The following is a 14,906-nucleotide window of genomic DNA, read 5'->3' on the forward strand; positions in this document are numbered from 1 at the left end:
TTGAGGTAGTGATTGGGTGATTGAGTGAGTGAGTGGATGGGTGATTGAGTGAGTGAGTGGCTGATTGAGTGAGTGAGTGGGTGGGTGATTGTGTGAGTGAGTGGGTGGATGATGGCGTGAGTGGGTGGGTGATTGAGTAAGTGGGTGGGTGATTGAGTGAGTGGGTGGGTGAATGAGTAAGTGGATGGGTGATTGAGTGATTGGGTGGGTGATTGAGTGAGTGGGTGGGTGATTGAGTGAATGGGTGGGTGATTGAGTGAGTGGGTGGGTGATTGAGTGAGTGGGTTGGTGATTGAGTGAGTGGGTGGGTGATTGAGTGAGTGGGTGGGTGAGTGAGTGATTGAGTGGGTTGGTGATTGAGTGAGTGGGTGGGTGATTGTGTGAGTGAGTGGGTGGGTGATTGAGTGAGGGGATGGGTGATTGTGTGAGTGAGTGGGTTGGTGATTGAGTGGGTGGGTGATTGAGTGAGTGGGTGGGTGATTCAGTGAGTGGGTGGGTGATTGTGTGAATGGGTGGGTAATTGAGTGAGTGAGTGGGTTGGTGATTGAGTGGGTGGGTGATTGAGTGAGTGGGTGGGTGATTCAGTGAGTGGGTGGGTGATTGTGTGAATGGGTGGGTGATTGAGTGAGTGAGTGGGTTGCTGATTGAGTGGGTGGGTGATTAAGTGGGTGGGATATTGAGTGAGTGAGTGGGTCGGTGATTGAGTGAGTGAGTGGGTGATTTAGTGAGTGGGTGGGTGATTGAGTGAGTGGGTGGGTGATTGAGTGAGTGGGTGGGTGATTGAGTGAGTGGGTGGGTGATTGGGTGAGTTGGTGCGTGATTGAGTGAGTGGGTGGGTGATTGAGTGAGTGGATGGGTGATTGAGTGAGTGGGTGGGTGATTGAGTGAGTAGATGGGTGATTGAGTGAGTGAGTGGTGGGTGATTGAGTGAGTGGGTGGGTGATTGAGTGAGTGGGTGGGTGATTGAGTGAGTGAGTGGGTGGGTGATTGAGTGGGTGAGTGGGTGGGTGATTGAGTGAGTGGGTGGGTGATTAAGTGAGTGGGTGGGTGATTGAGTGAGTGGGTGGTGATTGAGTGAGTGAGTGGGTGGGTGATTGAGTGAGTGGGTGGGTGATTGAGTGAGTGAGTGGGTGGGTGATTGAGTGAGTGCGTGGATGGGTGATTGAGTGAGTGGTGGGTGATTGAGTGAGTGGGTGGGTGATTGAGTGAGTGAGTGGGATGGTGATTGAGTGAGTGGGTGGGTGATTGAGTGAGTGGGTGGGTGATTCAGTGAGTGAGTGGGTGACTGAGTGAATGGGTGGGAGATTGAGTGAGTGAGTGGGTTGGTGATTGAGTGAGTGGGTGGGTGATTGAGTGAGTGAGTGGGTCGGTGATTGAGTGAATGAGTGGGTGATTGAGTGAGTGGGTGGGTGATTGAGTGAGTGGGTGGGTGATTGAGTGAGTGGGTGGGTGATTGAGTCATTGGGTGGGTGATTGAGTGAGTGAGTGGGTGGGTGATTGAGTGAGTGAGTGGGTTGGTGATTGAGTGAATGGGTGGGTGATTGAGTGAGTGGGTGGGCGATTGGGTGAGTGGGTGCGTGATTGAGTGAGTGAGTGGGTTGGTGATTGAGTGAGTGGGTGGGTGATTGAGTGAGTGGGTGGATGATTGAGTGAGTGGGTGGGTGATTGAGTGAGTGGGTGGGTGATTGAGTGAGTGGGTGGGTGATTGAGTGAGTGGATGGGTGATTGAGTGAATGGGTGGGTGATTGAGTGAGTAGATGGGTGATTGAGTGAGTGAGTGGTGGGTGATTGAGTGAGTGGGTGGGTGATTGAGTGAGTGGGTGGGTGATTGAGTGAGTGAGTGGGTGGGTGATTGAGTGGGTGGGTGATTCAGTGAGTGGGTGGGTGATTCAGTGAGTGGGTGGGTGATTGAGTGAGTGAGTGGGTGGGTGATTGAGTGAGTGGGTCGGTGGGTGATTGAGTGGGTTGGTGGGTGATTGACTGAGTGGGTGGCTGATTGAGTGAGTGGGTGGGTGATTCAGTGAGTGGATGGGTGATTGAGTGAGTGAATTTGTGGGTGATTGAGTGAGTGCGTGGATGGGTGATTGAGTGAGTGGTTGGCTGATTGAGTGAGTGGGTGGGTGATTCAGTGAGTGGATGGGTGATTGAGTGAGTGGGTGGCTGATTGAGTGAGTGGGTGGGTGATTGAGTGAGTGGGTGGGTGATTGAGTGAGTGGGTGGGTGATTGAGTGAGTGGATGGGTGATTGAGTGAGTGGGTGGGTGATTGAGTGAGTGGGTGGCTGATTGAGTGAGTGGGTGGGTGATTCAGTGAGTGGATGGGTGATTGAGTGAGTGGGTGGCTGATTGAGTGAGTGGGTGGGTGATTGAGTGAGTGAATGGGTGGGTGATTGAGTGAGTGAGTGGATGGGTGATTGAGTGAGTGAGTGGGTGGGTGATTGGGTGAGTGAGTGGTGCGTGATTGAGTGAGTGGGTGGGTGATTGAGTGAGTGGGTGGGTGATTGAGTGAGTGAGTGGGTGGGTGATTGAGTGAGTGAGTGGATGTGTGATTGAGTGAGTGAGTGGGTGGGTGATTGGGTGAGTGAGTGGTGGGTGATTGAGTGAGTGGTGGGTGATTGAGTGAGTGGGTGGGTGATTGAGTGAGTGGATGGGTGATTGAGTGAGTGGGTGGGTGATTGAGTGAGTAGATGGGTGATTGAGTGAGTGAGTGGTGGGTGATTGAGTGAGTGGGTGGGTGATTGATTGAGTGGGAGGGTGATTGAGTGAGTGAGTGGGTTGGTGATTGAGTGAGTGAGTGGGTGGGTGATTGACTGAGTGGGTGGCTGGGTGATTGTGTGGGTGGGTGGGTGATTGAGTGAGTGGGTGGCTGATTGAGTGAGTGGGTGGCTGATTGAGTGAGTATGTGGGTGATTCAGTGAGTGGATGGGTGATTGAGTGAGTGAATTGGTGGGTGATTGAGTGAGTGCGTGGATGGGTGATTGAGTGAGTGGTGGGTGATTGCGTGAGTGGGTGGGTGATTGAATGGGTGGGTGATTGATTGAGTGAGTGAATGGGTGGGTGATTGAGTGAGTGGGTAGATGGGTGATTGAATGAGTGAGTGGTTGGGTGATTGAGTGAGTGGGTGGATGGGTGATTGAATGAGTGAGTGGTTGGGTGATTGAGTGAGTGGGTGGGTGATTGAGTGAGTGGGTGAGTGATTAAGTGAGTGGGTGGCTGACTGAGTGAGTGGATGGGTGATTGAGTGAGTGGGTGGGTGATTGAGTGAGTGGGTGGGTGATTGAGTGAGTGAATTGGTGGGTGATTCAGTGAGTGCGTGGATGGATGATTGAGTGAGTGGTGGGTGATTGCGTGAGTGGGTGGGTGATTGAATGGGTGGGTGATTGATTGAGTGAGTGAATGGGTGGGTGATTGAGTGAGTGAGTGGATGGGTGATTGAATGAGTGAGTGGTTGGGTGATTGAGTGAGTGGGTGGGTGATTGAGTGAGTGGGTGAGTGATTAAGTGAGTGGGTGGCTGACTGAGTGAGTGGATGGGTGATTGAGTGAGTGGGTGGGTGATTGAGTGAGTGGGTGGGTGATTGAGTGAGTGGGTGGGTGGGTGATTCAGTGAGTGGGTGGGTGATTGAGTGTGTGGGTGGGTGATTGAGTGAGTGAATTGGTGGGTGATTGAGTGAGTGAGTGGTGGGTGATTGAGTGAGTGTGAGGGTGATTGAGTGAGTGAGTGAGTGGGTGGGTGATTGTGAGTGGGTGGGTGATTGAGTGACTGGGTGGATGATTGAGTGACTGGGTGACGGAGTGCGTGAGTGGATGGGTGATTGAGTGAGTGAATGGATGGGTGATTGAGTGAGTGAGTGGGTGGTTGATTGAGTGAGTGAGTGGTTGGTGGTTGAGTGAGTGGGTGGGTGATTGAGTGAGTGAGTGGATGGGTGATTGAGTGAGTGAGTGGGTGGGTGATTGAGTGAGTGGGTGGGTGATTGAGTGACTGGGTGGATGATTGAGTGAATGGGTGATTGAGTGAGTGAGTGGATGGGTGATTGAGTGAGTGAGTCGATGGGTGATTGAGTGAGTGAGTCGGTGGGTGATTGAGTAAGTGTGTGGGTGATTGATTGAGTGAGTGGGTGGGTGACTAAGTGAGTGGATGGGTGATTGAGTGAGTGAGTGGGTGGGTGATTGAGTGAGTGGGTGGGTGATTGAGTGAGTGAATGGGTGGGCGATTGAGTGAGTGGATGGGTGATTGAGTGAGTGAGTGGATGGGTGATTGTGTGAGTGGATGGGTGATTGAGGTAGTGGGTGGGTGATTGAGTGAGTGAGTGGATGGGTGATTGAGTGAGTGAGTGGCTGATTGAGTGAGTGAGTGCGTGATTGAGTGAGTGAGTGGGTGGGTGATTGCGTGAGTGAGTGGGTGGGTGATTAAGTGAGTGGGTGGATGATAGCGTGAGTGGGTGGGTGATTGAGTAAGTGGGTGGGTGATTGAGTGAGTGGGTGCGTGATTGAGTAAGTGGATGGGTGATTGAGTGATTGGCTGCGTGATTGAGTGGGTGGGTGGGTGATTGAGTGACTGGGTGGATGATTGAGTGAGTGGGTGATTGAGTGAGTGAGTGGATGGGTGATTGAGTGAGTGAGTCGGCGTGTGATTCAGAGAGTGAGTGGGTGTGTGATTGAGTGAGTGTGTGGGTGATTGAGTGAGTAGGTGGGTGATTGAGTGAGTGAATGGGTGGGTGATTGAGTGATTGAGTGGATGGGTGATTGAGTGAGTGAGTGGGTGGGTGATTGGGTGAGTGAGTGGTGGGTGATTGAGTGAGTGGGTGTGTAATTGAGTGAGTGGGTGGGTGATTGAGTGAGTGGTTGGGTGATTGAGTGAGTGAATGGGTGGGTGATTGAGTGAGTGAGTGGATGGGTGATTGAGTGAGTGAGTGGGTGGGTGATTGAGTGAGTGCGTGGATGGGTGATTGAGTGAGTGGTGGGTGATTGAGTGAGTGGGTGGGTGATTGAGTGAGTGAGTGGGATGGTGATTGAGTGAGTGGGTGGGTGATTGAGTGAGTGGGTGGGTGATTCAGTGAGTGAGTGGGTGATTGAGTGAATGGGTGGCAGATTGAGTGAGTGAGTGGGTTGGTGATTGAGTGAGTGGGTGGGTGATTGAGTGAGTGAGTGGGTCGGTGATTGAGTGAATGAGTGGGTGATTGAGAGAGTGGGTGAGTGATTGAGTGAGTGGGTGGGTGATTGAGTGAGTGGGTGGGTGATTGAGTCATTGGGTGGGTGATTGAGTGAGTGAGTGGCTGGGTGATTGAGTGAGTGAGTGGGTTGGTGATTGAGTGAGTGGGTGGGTGATTGAGTGAGTGGGTGGGTGATTGGGTGAGTGGGTGCGTGATTGAGTGAGTGAGTGGGTTGGTGATTGAGTGAGTGGGTGGGTGATTGAGTGAGTGGGTGGATGATTGAGTGAGTGGGTGGGTGATTGAGTGAGTGGGTGGGTGATTGAGTGAGTGGATGGGTGATTGAGTGAATGGGTGGGTGATTGAGTGAGTAGATGGGTGATTGAGTGAGTGAGTGGTGGGTGATTGAGTGAGTGGGTGGGTGATTGAGTGAGTGGGTGGGTGATTGAGTGAGTGAGTGGGTGGGTGATTGAGTGGGTGGGTGATTGAGTGAGTGGGTGGGTGATTCAGTGAGTGGGTGGGTGATTGAGTGAGTGAGTGGGTGGGTGATTGAGTGAGTGGGTGGGTGGATGATTGAGTGGGTTGGTGGGTGATTGAGTGAGTGGGTGGCTGATTGAGTGAGTGGGTGGGTGATTCAGTGAGTGGATGGGTGATTGAGTGAGTGAATTGGTGGGTGATTGAGTGAGTGCGTGGATGGGTGATTGAGTGAGTGGTGGGTGATTGCGTGAGTGGGTGGGCGATTGAGTGAGTGAATGGGTGGGCGATTGGGTGAGTGAGTGGTGGGTGATTGAGTGAGTGGGTGGGTGATTGAGTGAGTGGGTGGGTGATTGAGTGAGTGGATGGGTGATTGAGTGAGTGGGTGGGTGATTGAGTGAATGGGTGGCTGATTGAGTGAGTGGGTGGGTGATTGAGTGAGTGAGTGGGTGGGTGATTGACTGAGTGGGTGGGTGGGTGATTGAGTGGGTGGGTGGGTGATTGAGTGAGTGGGTGGGTGATTGAGTGAGTGGGTGGCTGATTGAGTGAGTATGTGGGTGATTCAGTGAGTGAATTGGTGGGTGATTGAGTGAGTGCGTGGATGGGTGATTGAGTGAGTGGTGGGTGATTGCGTGAGTGGGTGGGTGATTGAATGGGTGGGTGATTGATTGAGTGAGTGAATGGGTGGGTGATTGAGTGAGTGAGTGGATGGGTGATTGAATGAGTGAGTGGTTGGGTGATTGAGTGAGTGGGTGGGTGATTGAGTGAGTGGGTGAGTGATTAAGTGAGTGGGTTGCTGACTGAGTGAGTGGATGGGTGATTGAGTGAGTGGGTGGGTGATTGAGTGAGTGGGTGGGTGATTGAGTGAGTGGGTGGGTGGGTGATTCAGTGAGTGGGTGGGTGATTGAGTGTGTGGGTGGGTGATTGAGTGAGTGAATTGGTGGGTGATTGAGTGAGTGAGTGGTGGGTGATTGAGGGAGTGTGAGGGTGATTGAGTGAGTGAGTGAGTGGGTGGGTGATTGTGAGTGGGTGGGTGATTGAGTGACTGGGTGGATGATTGAGTGACTGGGTGACGGAGTGCGTGAGTGGATGGGTGATTGAGTGAGTGAGTGGATGGGTGATTGAGTGAGTGAGTGGGTGGTTGATTGAGTGAGTGAGTGGTTGGTGGTTGAGTGAGTGGTTGGGTGATTGAGTGAGTGAGTGGATGGGTGATTGAGTGAGTGAGTGGGTGGGTGATTGAGTGAGTGGGTGGGTGATTGAGTGACTGGGTGGATGATTGAGTGAATGGGTGATTGAGTGAGTGAGTGGATGGGTGATTGAGTGAGTGAGTCGATGGGGGATTGAGTGAGTGAGTCGGTGGGTGATTGAGTAAGTGTGTGGGTGATTGATTGAGTGAGTGGGTGGGTGACTAAGTGAGTAGATGGGTGATTGAGTGAGTGAGTGGGTGGGTGATTGAGTGAGTGGGTGGGTGATTGAGTGAGTGAATGGGTCGGCGATTGAGTGAGTGGATGGGTGATTGAGTGAGTGAGTGGATGGGTGATCGTGTGAGTGGATGGGTGATTGAGGTAGTGGGTGGGTGATTGAGTGAGTGAGTGGATGGGTGATTGAGTGAGTGAGTGGCTGATTGAGTGAGTGAGTGCGTGATTGAGTGAGTGAGTGGGTGGGTGATTGCGTGAGTGAGTGGGTGGCTGAATAAGTGAGTGGGTGTATGATAGCATGAGTGGGTGGGTGATTGAGTAAGTGGGTGGGTGATTGAGTGAGTGGGTGCGTGATTGAGTAAGTGGATGGGTGATTGAGTGATTGGCTGCGTGATTGAGTGGGTGGGTGGGTGATTGAGTGACTGGGTGGATGATTGAGTGAGTGGGTGATTGAGTGAGTGAGTGGATGGGTGATTGAGTGAGTGAGTCGGCGTGTGATTGAGTGAGTGAGTGGGTGTGTGATTGAGTGAGTGTGTGGGTGATTGAGTGAGTAGGTGGGTGATTGAGTGAGTGAATGGGTGGGTGATTGAGTGATTGAGTGGATGGGTGATTGAGTGAGTGAGTGGGTGGGTGATTGGGTGAGTGAGTGGTGGGTGATTGAGTGAGTGGGTGTGTGATTGAGTGAGTGGGTGGGTGTTTGAGTGAGTGGTTGGGTGATTGAGTGAGTGAATGGGTGGGTGATTGAGTGAGTGAGTGGATGGGTGATTGAGTGAGTGAGTGGGTGGGTGATTGGGTGAGTGAGTGGTGGGTGATTGAGTGAGTGGGTGGGTGATTGAGTGAGTGGGTGGGTGATTGAGTGAGTGGGTGGGTGATTGTGTGAGTGGGTGGGTGATTGAGTGAGTGGGTGGATGATTGAGTGAGTGGGCGGGTGATTGAGTGAGTGGGTGGGTGATTGAGTGAGTGGATGGGTGATTGAGTGAATGGGTGGGTGATTGAGTGAGTAGATGGGTGATTGAGTGAGTGAGTGGTGGGTGATTGAGTGAGTGGGTGGGTGATTAAGTGAGTGGGTGGGTGATTGAGTGAGTGAGTGGGTTGGGTGATTGAGTGGGTGGGTGATTGAGTGAGTGGGTGGGTGATTCAGTGAGTGGGTGGGTGATTGAGTGAGTGAGTGGGTGGGTGATTGAGTGAGTGGGTGGGTGGGTGATTGAGTGGGTTGGTGGGTGATTGAGTGAGTGGGTGGCTGATTGAGTGAGTGGGTGGGTGATTCAGTGAGTGGATGGGTGATTGAGTGAGTGAATTGGTGGGTGATTGAGTGAGTGCGTGGATGGGTGATTGAGTGAGTGGTAGGTGATTGCGTGAGTGGGTGGGCGATTGAGTGAGTGAATGGGTGGGCGATTGGGTGAGTGAGTGGTGGGTGATTGAGTGAGTGGGTGGGTGATTGAGTGAGTGGGTGGGTGATTGAATGAGTGGATGGGTGATTGAGTGAGTGGGTGGGTGATTGAGTGAGTGGGTGGCTGATTGAGTGAGTGGGTGGGTGATTCAATGAGTGGATGGGTGATTGAGTGAGTGGGTGGGTGATTGAGTGAGTGGGTGGGTGATTGAGTGAGTGAATGGGTGGGTGATTGAGTGAGTCAGTGGATGGGTGATTGAGTGAGTGAGTGGGTGGGTGATTGGGTGAGTGAGTGGTGCGTGATTGAGTGAGTGGGTGGGTGATTGAGTGAGTGGGTGGGTGATTGAGTGAGTGAATGGGTGGGTGATTGAGTGAGTGAGTGGATGTGTGATTGAGTGAGTGAGTGGGTGGGTGATTGGGTGAGTGAGCGGTGGGTGATTGAGTGAGTGGTGGGTGATTGAGTGAGTGGGTGGGTGATTGAGTGAGTGGATGGGTGATTGAGTGAGTGGGTGGGTGATTGAGTGAGTAGATGGGTGATTGAGTGAGTGAGTGGTGGGTGATTGAGTGAGTGGGTGGGTGATTGAGTGAGTGGGAGGGTGATTGAGTGAGTGAGTGGGTGGGTGATTGAGTGGGTGGGTGATTGAGTGAGTGGGTGGGTGATTAAGTGAGTGGGTGGGTGATTGAGTGAGTGAGTGGGTGGGTGATTGACTGAGTGGGTGGGTGGGTGATTGAGTGGGTGGGTGGGTGATTGAGTGAGTGGGTGGGTGATTGAGTGAGTGGGTGGCTGATTGAGTGAGTATGTGGGTGATTCAGTGAGTGGATGGGTGATTGAGTGAGTGAATTGGTGGGTGATTGAGTGAGTGCGTGGATGGGTGATTGAGTAAGTGGTGGGTGATTGCGTGAGTGGGTGGGTGATTGAATGGGTGGGTGATTGATTGAGTGAGTGAATGGGTGGGTGATTGAGTGAGTGAGTGGATGGGTGATTGAATGAGTGAGTGGTTGGGTGATTGAGTGAATGGGTGGGTGATTGAGTGAGTGGGTGAGTGATTAAGTGAGTGGGTGGCTGAATGAGTGAGTGGATGGGTGATTGAGTGAGTGGGTGGGTGATTGAGTGAGTGGGTGGGTGATTGAGTGAGTGGGTGGGTGGGTGATTCAGTGAGTGGGTGGGTGATTGAGTGTGTGGGTGGGTGATTGAGTGAGTGAATTGGTGGGTGATTGAGTGAGTGAGTGGTGGGTGATTGAGTGAGTGTGAGGGTGATTGAGTGAGTGAGTGAGTGGGTGGGTGATTGTGAGTGGGTGGGTGATTGAGTGACTGGGTGGATGATTGAGTGACTGGGTGACGGAGTGCGTGAGTGGATGGGTGATTGAGTGAGTGAGTGGATGGGTGATTGAGTGAGTGAGTGGGTGGTTGATTGAGTGAGTGAGTGGTTGGTGGTTGAGTGAGTGGGTGGGTGATTGAGTGAGTGAGTGGATGGGTGATTGAGTGAGTGAGTGGGTGGGTGATTGAGTGAGTGGGTGGGTGAGTGAGTGACTGGGTGAATGATTGAGTGAATGGGTGATTGAGTGAGTGAGTGGATGGGTGATTGAGTGAGTGAGTCGATGGGTGATTGAGTGAGTGAGTCGGTGGGTGATTGAGTAAGTGTGTGGGTGATTGATTTAGTGAGTGGGTGGGTGACTAAGTGAGTGGATGGGTGATTGAGTGAGTGAGTGGGTGGGTGATTGAGTGAGTGGGTGGGTGATTGAGTGAGTGAATGGGTGGGCGATTGTGTGATAGGATGGGTGATTGAGTGAGTGAGTGGATGGGTGATTGTGTGAGTGGAGGGGTGATTGAGGTAGTGGGTGTGTGATTGAGTGAGTGAGTGGATGGGTGATTGAGTGAGTGAGTGGCTGATTGAGTGAGTGAGTGCGTGATTGAGTGAGTGAGTGGGTGGGTGATTGCGTGAGTGAGTGGGTGGGTGGTTAAGTGAGTGGGTGGATGATAGCGTGAGTGGGTGGGTGATTGAGTAAGTGGGTGGGTGATTGAGTGAGTGGGTGCGTGATTGAGTAAGTGGATGGGTGATTGAGTGATTGGCTGCGTGATTGAGTGGGTGGGTGGGTGATTGAGTGACTGGGTGGATGATTGAGTGAGTGGGTGATTGAGTGAGTGAGTGGATGGGTGATTGAGTGAGTGAGTCGGCGTGTGATTGAGTGAGTGAGTGGGTGTGTGATTGAGTGAGTGTGTGGGTGATTGAGTGAGTAGGTGGGTGATTGAGTGAGTGAATGGATGGGTGATTGAGTGGATGGGTGATTGAGTGAGTGAGTGGGTGGGTGATTGGGTGAGTGAGTGGTGGGTGATTGAGTGATTGAATGAGTGGGTGGGTGATTGAGTGAGTGGTTGGGTGATTGAGTGAGTGAATGGGTGGGTGATTGAGTGAGTGAGTGGATGGGTGATTGAGTGAGTGAGTGGGTGGGTGATTGGGTGAGTGAGTGGTGGGTGATTGAGTGAGTGGGTGGGTGATTGAGTGAGTGGGTGGGTGATTGAGTGAGTGGGTGGGTGATTGTGTGAGTGGGTGGGCGATTGAGTGAGTGGGTGGATGATTGAGTGAGTGGGCGGGTGATTGAGTGAGTGGGTGTGTGGGTGATTGAGTGAGTGAGTGGATGGGTGATTGAGTGAGTGAGTGGGTGGGTGATTGAGTGAGTGAGTGGTGGGTGATTGAGTGAGTGGGTGGGTGATTGAGTGAGTGGGTGGGTGATTGTGTGAGTGGGTGGGTGATTGAGTGAGTGGGTGGATGATTGAGTGAGTGGGCGAGTGATTGAGTGAGTGGGTGGGTGGGTGATTCAGTGAGTGGCTGGGTGATTGAGTGAGTGGGTGGATGGGTGATTGAGTGAATGAGTGTGATTCAGTGAGTGTGTGGGTGGGTGATTTAGTGAGTGGGTAGGTGATTGAGTGAGTGGGTGGGTGACTGAGTGAGTGGGTGGGTGATTCAGTGAGTGAATGGGTGGGTGGGTGAGTGGGTGGGTGCTTGAGTGAGTGGATGGGTGATTGAGTGAGTGAGTGGATGGGTGATTGAGTGAGTGGATGGGTGATTGAGGTAGTGATTGGGTGATTGAGTGAGTGAGTGGATGGGTGATTGAGTGAGTGAGTGGCTGATTGAGTGAGTGAGTGCGTGATTGAGTGAGTGAGTGGGTGGGTGATTGCGTGAGTGAGTCTGTGGGTGATTGAGTGAGTGGGTGGATGATTGCGTGAGTGGGTGGGTGATTGAGTAAGTGGGTGGGTGATTGAGTGAGTGGGTGGGTGAATGAGTAAGTGGATGGGTGATTGAGTGATTGGGTGGGTGATTGAGTGAGTGGGTGGGTGATTGAGTGAATGGGTGGGTGATTGAGTGAGTGGGCGGGTGATTGAGTGAGTGGGTTGGTGATTGAGTGAGTGGGTGGGTGATTGAGTGAGTGGGTGGGTGAGTGAGTGATTGAGTGGGTTGGTGATTGAGTGAGTGGGTGGGTGATTGTGTGAGTGAGTGGGTGGGTGATTGAGTGAGGGGGTGGGTGATTGAGTGAGTGAGTGGGTCGGTGATTGAGTGGGTGGGTGATTGAGTGAGTGGGTGGGTGATTCAGTGAGTGGGTGGGTGATTGTGTGAATGGGTGGGTGATTGAGTGAGTGAGTGGGTTGGTGATTGAGTGGGTGGGTGATTGAGTGAGTGGGTGGGTGATTCAGTGAGTGGGTGGGTGATTGTGTGAATGGGTGGGTGATTGAGTGAGTGAGTGGGTTGGTGATTGAGTGGGTGGGTGATTGAGTGGGTGGGTGATTGAGTGAGTGAGTGGGTCGGTGATTGAGTGAGTGAGTGGGTGATTGAGTGAGTGGGTGGGTGATTGAGTGAGTGGGTGGGTGATTGAGTGAGTGGGTGGGTGATTGAGTGAGTGGGTGTGTGATTGGGTGAGTGAGTGGGTGGGTGATTGAGTGAGTGAGTGGTTTGGTGATTGAGTGAGTGGGTGGGTGATTGAGTGAGTGGGTGGGTGATTGGGTGAGTTGGTGCGTGATTGAGTGAGTGGGTGGGTGATTGAGTGAGTGGATGGGTGATTGAGTGAGTGGGTGGGTGATTGAGTGAGTAGATGGGTGATTGAGTGAGTGAGTGGTGGGTGATTGAGTGAGTGGGTGGCTGATTGAGTGAGTGGGTGGGTGATTGAGTGAGTGAGTGGGTGGGTGATTGAGTGGGTGAGTGGGTGGGTGATTGAGTGAGTGGGTGGGTGATTAAGTGAGTGGGTGGGTGATTGAGTGAGTGGGTGGTGGTTGAGTGAGTGAGTGGGTGGGTGATTGAGTGAGTGGGTGGGTGATATAGTGAGTGGGTGGGTGACTGAGTGAGTGGGTGGCTGATTGAGTGAGTGGGTGGGTGATTGAGTGAGTGGATGGGTGATTGAGTGAGTGAATGGGTGGGTGATTGAGTGAGTGCGTGGATGGGTGATTGAGTGAGTGGTGGGTGATTGAGTGAGTGGGTGGGTGATTGAGTGAGTGAGTGGGTTGGTAATTGAGTGAGTGGGTGGGTGATTGAGTGAGTGGGTGGGTGATTCAGTGAGTGGGTGGGTGATTGTGTGAATGGGTGGGAGATTGAGTGAGTGAGTGGGTTGGTGATTGAGTGAGTGGGTGGGTGATTGAGTGAGTGAGTGGGTCGGTGATTGAGTGAATGAGTGGGTGATTGAGTGAGTGGGTGGGTGATTGAGTGAGTGGGTGGGTGATTGAGTGAGTGGGTGGGTGATTGAGTGAGTGGGTCGGTGATTGAGTGAGTGAGTGGGTGGGTGATTGAGTGAGTGAGTGGGTTGGTGATTGAGTGAGTGGGTGGGTGAGTGGGTGGGTGATTGGGTGAGTGGGTGCGTGATTGAGTGAGTGAGTGGGTTGGTGATTGAGTGAGTGGGTGGGTGATTGTGTGAGTGAGTGGGTGATTGAGTGAGTAGGTGGGTGATTGAGTGAGTGGGTGGGTGATTGAGTGAGTGGATGGGTGATTGAGTGAGTGGGTGGGTGATTGAGTGAGTAGATGGGTGATTGAGTGAGTGAGTGGTGGGTGATTGAGTGAGTGGGTGGGTGATTGAGTGAGTGCGTGGGTGATTGAGTGAGTGAGTTGGTGGGTGATTGAGTGGGTGGGTGATTGAGTGAGTGGGTGGGTGATTAAGTGAGTGGGTGGGTGATTGAGTGAGTGAGTGGGTGGGTGATTGAGTGAGTGGGTGGGTGGGTGATTGAGTGGGTGGGTGGGTGATTGAGTGAGTGGGTGGGTGATTGAGTGAGTGGGTGGATGATTGAGTGAGTGGGTGGGTGATTGAGTGAGTGGGTGGGTGATTGAGTGAGTGGATGGGTGATTGAGTGAATGGGTGGGTGATTGAGTGAGTGGATGGGTGATTGAGTGAGTGAGTGGTGGGTGATTGAGTGAGTGGGTGGGTGATTGAGTGAGTGGGTGGGTGATTGAGTGAGTGAGTGGGTGGGTGATTGAGTGGGTGGGTGGGTTGGTGATTGAGTGGGTGGGTGATTGAGTGGGTGGGTGATTGAGTGAGTGAGAGGGTCGGTGATTGAGTGAGTGAGTGGGTGATTGAGTGAGTGGGTGGGTGATTGAGTGAGTCGGTTGGTGATTGAGTGAGTGGGTGGGTGATTGAGTGAGTGGGTGTGTGAGTGAGTGAGTGAGTGGGTGGGTGATTGAGTGAGTGAGTGGTTTGGTGATTGAGTGAGTGGGTGGGTGATTGAGTGAGTGGGTGGGTGATTGGGTGAGTTGGTGCGTGATTGAGTGAGTGGGTGGGTGATTGAGTGAGTGGATGGGTGATTGAGTGAGTGGGTGGGTTATTGAGTGAGTAGATGGGTGATTGAGTGAGTGAGTGGTGGGTGATTGAGTGAGTGGGTGGGTGATTGAGTGAGTGGGTGGGTGATTGAGTGAGTGGGTGGGTGATTGAGTGAGTAGATGGGTGATTGAGTGAGTGAGTGGTGGGTGATTGAGTGAGTGGGTGGGTGATTGAGTGAGTGCGTGGGTGATTGAGTGAGTGAGTTGGTGGGTGATTGAGTGGGTGGGTGATTGAGTGAGTGGGTGGGTGATTAAGTGAGTGGGTGGGTGATTGAGTGAGTGAGTGGGTGGGTGATTGAGTGAGTGGGTGGGTGGGTGATTGAGTGGGTGGGTGGGTGATTGAGTGAGTGGGTGGGTGATTGAGTGAGTGGGTGGATGATTGAGTGAGTGGGTGGGTGATTGAGTGAGTGGGTGGGTGATTGAGTGAGTGGATGGGTGATTGAGTGAATGGGTGGGTGATTGAGTGAGTGGATGGGTGATTGAGTGAGTGAGTGGTGGGTGATTGAGTGAGTGGGTGGGTGATTGAGTGAGTGGGTGGGTGATTGAGTGAGTGAGTGGGTGGGTGATTGAGTGGGTGGGTGGGTTGGTGATTGAGTGGGTGGGTGATTGAGTGGGTGGGTGATTGAGTGAGTGAGAGGGTCCGTGATTGAGTGAGTGAGTGGGTGATTGAGTGAGTGGGTGGGTGA

Source organism: Scyliorhinus torazame, chromosome 9 (genome assembly GCF_047496885.1).
Source record: "Scyliorhinus torazame isolate Kashiwa2021f chromosome 9, sScyTor2.1, whole genome shotgun sequence".
In the NCBI taxonomy this organism is placed as follows: Eukaryota; Metazoa; Chordata; class Chondrichthyes; order Carcharhiniformes; family Scyliorhinidae; genus Scyliorhinus; species Scyliorhinus torazame.